Source organism: Octodon degus, unplaced genomic scaffold (assembly GCF_000260255.1).
Source record: "Octodon degus isolate 3935 unplaced genomic scaffold, OctDeg1.0 scaffold00215, whole genome shotgun sequence".
NCBI classification, from domain to species: Eukaryota; Metazoa; Chordata; class Mammalia; order Rodentia; family Octodontidae; genus Octodon; species Octodon degus.
The window spans coordinates 2829519-2835012 of record NW_004524791.1 but is presented as its reverse complement, the minus strand read 5'-3'; positions in this window follow the sequence as shown (position 1 = coordinate 2835012).

The following is a 5494-nucleotide window of genomic DNA, read 5'->3' as shown; positions in this document are numbered from 1 at the left end:
GACAAGCCTTCCAAAACAAAATCAAAATGCTCCCCGGTCACTCTGCCAGGGCCCAGGCCTCACCCAGAGGAAGGGCCGCTCTGTGTGACCCTAGGGGCTGACTCCCAGCCCCACCCTAGGTCACTAGGCTGCTTGGTCCAGGCCTGGAGGAGGTATCACAGACCAAGGCGGGTGCTGAGTCCAGCTGCTACTGTCCATCTGGCCATCCTCACTGCAGGACTGAGACTGCTCCAGCCTAGCCTGGGCCTGCAGCAGAGGGGCTGACACTGTTGGCCACATGCTGCCTATGTTGGCCCAGCTGCATGGAGCAGAAGTGTGCAGGTGTGGGCAGCAGAAAATTCCACCTGCAGCACGTGTCAACCACCTGGGACCCGAAAGTGAAATTGTTGGTTTGCATGGGTGTGGTGGGTGCAGGGCACAGGGTCCTGGGCAGCTTCGGGGGGCCGTCTTCTTAGGCACGGGGGTGGACAGGGCCCCTTGGCAGGCAGAGGGGCTGCGTCTGGGCTGGGAACGATGCCCATCTACCCCGCAGATGCTATTGCCATGGCAAGCAGTTCATCACATAGGGCATCCACGTCTTGGTGGCCCCGGAGCCCTGTGTGGTGGCTGGCCTGGAGATTCCGTCAGGCAACAGCCCTGTCCTCAGCTTGCAGTGAGCACTTGCCCAACATGGCCCAGGGAAACAGTTTTGCAAGAGGGGAAACTGAGGCTCAGAGACGCCAAGAACCCTAAACCAAAGCCAGGGCAGTCAGCAGCCAGCTGGTCCCAGAGACAGCACCTGCCGTGTTGGACAAAAAGAAGCAGGAGCAGAAGTCAAGTGGGGGCCGGCCCACACCAGGCCTGCGCTCCAGCTCTGACCCGGAGAGGCCTACAGGGCAGGGAGCTTGGGAGCTGTGCCAACTGCGAGTGGGGAGGGCCCATGCGGCCCACACCAGGCGTCTCAGAGTGGGTTTCCTACTGCTGGCCTCCATGCCCCCGACAGGGCCGAGCAAATCCTGCACCCCAGCCAGCTGCAGAAGCTGCTGCACTCCCACTGTGTTCCTGCCTGACATGGGACAGTGAGTGTCAGGCTGTCCTGCCCACACTGAGGAGAGGAGAATGGTTTAAGAGAGGCATATGTGAGCCAGAGTGCTGGTGCGCACCTGTCACTCCAGCACTTGGGAGGCTGAGACAGGAGGATTGGTGTGAGTTCAAGTCGAGCTTGAGCTACATAGCAAGACCATGTCTCAAAAAACGAGAGAGAGAGAGAGAGAGAGAGAGAGAGAGAGAGAGAGAGAGAGAGAGAGATTAAAATGTGTACCATGGGTATATGGGTATTACGGACCCATGGCCCAGTACATGATGGGATAGATGTGGGACCCCGGCCCCCAGTCCCACCTAAGTAGGCAGGCGTGTGCCTGTGGCCCAGGGAAGTGTCCTCCATGGGCAGCTCCTGCCTGCCCAGGAAGGTGCAGCAGCTTCTGTGTCTGCAGAAGCTGTGACAGTGTCCCTGGCTCCCACCCCACACTGGCCACATGAGTGAATAGGAAGTGTTTGGGGGAGGGGTGGGGTAGCTCTGCCTCAGGTCAGGAGTGGTGACCTCAAAGGGGCAGTGTGGACTGGCGGTGATTAGGGGTTTGAGGAGACCACATCCCACACGGTCAAGCAAATACCATTCTGCACTAGCCGCATAGAACACCTGCTTCCCACCAGGGCGCAGGCCCCCGCACACTCCATCAGTGACAGCAAATATTTGCCAAACAGCATGGGCAGCCACCTGCACTCTGGATGGGCAGGAGCAGAGGTTGGGCCTGGATCACTGTGCGCAGTTGGGCAGGCCGTTGGGCCTCTCTGGGTCCTGGTGTCCCTGTCTGTGATGTGCAGGTGACAGGTTGAGTGAGAAGGAGGACGGTATGGCCACGGGAGGCTCCTTCTGTGATTTCTTTCCACTCCTCTGAGGTGTGTCCGTATCCTCAGCTGTAGGAGATGAGGTGGGAGAAGCGCAGCCCCAGGGCCAACGGCTGTGCCGGCGAAGCCTCCGTGGGCTCCCAGGCCAGGACCGTGGCTGTGTGCAGGGCAGCCACCTGGTGTGTGTCACATCCCTGTCCCCAGTGTCCATGCTGCTGGCAGGCGCCATCCCTGGCAGGGCTCCATCTGGCCGGCAGGGCCAGCAGACATGTGACAGACATCCGGCTTGAGGCCACAAGCCAGCACTGTTTGTGCAGCACACAGCCAGTAGCAGCCAGGCCTCAGCGGGACACCGAGCTTCAGTAGGCCCTGTGATCCCCACCCTCTGCTCTCCTGGGGCGGCTGGGGCCCCCCTATCTGGGCATTGATGGCTACCCCTTTAGGCAGAGGGCTGGGCTCCACGAGCGCAGAGAAGTGTCTGCCAGACCCCAGGCCTGGTGGTGGCGGCAGCACCCAGGAGGCCTGGAGCCCCTTCAACACCTCTCTTGACAGAGTCTTGGGGCTCTGTGTACACCAGGACTGAGTGTCATCCAGGATGGGGCTTCTGAGATAGTTGAAAAGGAGTGTGGAGCTCAGGCCAGACTTGTTTCTAGGGCACTACCAACCCCCATCCTCCAAGTCCGGGACCTTGTCAGGATCCCTGCATTCCTGGCCCTCAGTTTCTCATCTCTGTTGGGAATAGGAACACCTCACACTCCTAGGTCTCTGAGAAGGTCCAGTGGGATGGCAGAGAGAAGTGGGCATGCGTGGACCCTGAGCACAGCTTTGCCACTATAGGCCTCATGCATATCTGGAAAGAGGGCATGGTAAGCTCCACTCACAGGAGACTGTAGTGCCTCAGAGGCCAGGCAGCCAGCCAGTGGGCTACAGTTGCAATTCAAGCAGAATGACGTTGGTGAGGGTGGTGATGACTATGATGTGGCAGTGGTGGTCACAGTGATGGTAGTGGCAGTGGTGGTGGTGATGGTGGTGGTGGTGGTGATGGTGGTGGTAGTGATGGTGATGGTGGTGGTGGTGGTGGTGGTAGTGATGGTGGGGGTGGCAGTGGTGATGGTGGTGGTGATGGTGATGTTGGTGATAGTGGTGGTGGTGATGGTGGTGGTGGTGATGGTGATGTTGGTGATGGTGATGGTGGTGATGGTGGTGATGGTGATGTTGGTGATGGTGATGGTGGTGATGGTGGTGGTGATGGTGGGGGTGGCAGTGGTGATGGTGGTCATGGTGTTGATAGTGGTTGTGGTGATGGTGGTGGTGATGGTGATGTTGGTGATGGTGATGGTGGTGATGGTGATGTTGGCGATGGTGATGGTGGTGATGGTGGTGGTGATGGTGATGGTGGTGATGGTGATGGTGGTGATGGTGGGGGTGGCAGTGGTGATGGTGGTGGTGGTGATGGTGGTGACAGTGATGGTGGTCCTGGTGGTGGTGGTAATGATGTTGGTGATGGAGATGGTGACGATAAGGTTATGCTGATGCTATATAGTGGTACTTCTTCTATCCCAAGCATTGTTCTTACTAGTTTATATATTTTTATATTATCTTAAGGGATAAGGAAGGATGACTTAAGATCTATTTTAATTCATCTAATTCTAACAAGCCAGTGATTATCTCCATTGTGCAGATGAAGACAGTAATGTACAGCAAAACTTTCACAAGACTAGAGTGCCAGGGCGTGTCACACAGGGCCCAAAGCCACAGGCCTGCTGCTGCTTCACTGTCCTGCCCCCAGTGAGCTCTGGAAGACACCTTGCAAAATGGGGCCCAGAGCATGAGGCTTCCCTGGGAGGTGTGGGGTGTCCCAGAGCCGTGTCCTTTGACACACAAGCTGAACTCAAGCTGGACCCTGCCCTGGCATGAGGAAGTGGGAGAGTGGATCCCTCACCCAGAGGATCCCAAGAACTCCCAGGTCCTATTTCTCCCGTGCAAGGACAGCAGGAAAGCCCCTTCTTCCGCCCAGACACCCGGACACTTTGCCTTAGATGCCAGCCCTCAGGCCTGTGAGAAGCACACTCTGCTGCCTGTGGGCTGCTGGCCTGTGCCTTGGCTGCAGCAGTGCTGTCTGCCCAGTGCAGAGTGGCCTGGGCTGGCCTTGCGGTGCAGGCGAGGGTGTGGGCCCTGTCTGGGTCCTGCTGGCTCCACTCTCCCCACAGGCCCAGATGGCTCCAGGGAGCGAGCAGGCAGCTCCTCACACAGGCGGGCCGGAGAGGGCCCTCTTTAGGGAGGGCCAGCCACCACCTGGCCCAGGGTCCATGGAGAGGCAGCTTCCTCCCCTGCATGGTTGCCCTGCTCACTCTGCCACAGAGCACAAACATTTATGGCTTTGGGGTCCAAAGCCTGGATCAAGTGATGTCACTCACCTTGCCTCAGCTTCTCTCTCTGGACAACACATCGTGGCTCTAGACTCAGTCCTTCGCCCACCGCCAGGTCCCCTGCCCACCACAGAGCTGCTGCTGCCCTTCAGAGCGCTGTGCTCGGGGGCAAACCCTGGCCATCCTGGTGGCCATGGCAGGACCGCCGGGCCTCCTTGGAGCTGCAGTTGCTCATGTCCGTGGGGTGAAGCCTAGAAGAGGACAGACCACGGCTCTGAGCTGACCCTATTCCTGATCCCGACAGCTGAGACAGATGCTGGTGGCCACACCATCGTGAGACACCCCAGGTGTGTCCAGCCAGCTCTTCCCCAGCGGTCTCCCTCTGGTGGGCTCATGGGAGACGGGAGAGACAGACAAGAGGCCGGTCCCTGCCCACCTGCCCTAGGCTGCTGGCGAGGGGCTCTTCACCCATGTGCTTAGCCAGACATGGGCTGCACGCAGAAGGAGGACAATGCCGGCCCCTCCCTGGGCTCTGGAGTGTGAATGTGTGCGCGTGTACCCCTCAGCCAGCATACCAGGGCCAGTGGGCGGCCTCTGTGGTCTGTCCTCCTCTCCACATGCCACTGCCTCCTGAGCGCCTGCAGCTCCAGGCCACATCCTCCTGCACCCTGGGCCCACAGTCACCCAGAAGGTCTGGGCTGCTGGGCTCCTCTGTGCTCTGCCAAGGGTGGAGCAGCCCTGGGGACAGGAATGGGCCTAGGCACAGAAGAGCCCAGAAAGACCGGCGAGGGGACCAGAACTGTGTCTGCCATGCAGGCTGGCACCAAGCCCACCCACATGCCCTAGGCCAGGGACGGAGATGGCTCAGCTGTGATGTTGGCAAAACCCAGATGCCCCAAGCGTGGCAAGTGGGCTCCAGGGAGCACTTCATAAAGACGCAGGGTGGAGAAGCAACCACAGGGAGGGAGAAGGAGCGGGGCAGATGGCCCAGCACAGGATGGGGCAGGCCTGGCCACAGGAGCAGCCCACTTGCCACCCGGCCCGGACCCTGGGCTGACACCCAGCCGGCCGGGGCTGAATCCTGGCACCCATACTTGGCAGAGGCTGAAGAGAGCACCCCGGGGACAGCCCAATCAGGCAGCCCAATCAGGACCAAGTGGCAGAGGGAGCTGGCGGAGGATGCAGGTGAGGCCCGCTTGGGCTGGGGTTTGGGTGATGGAGAGGAGGAGGAGGAGGAG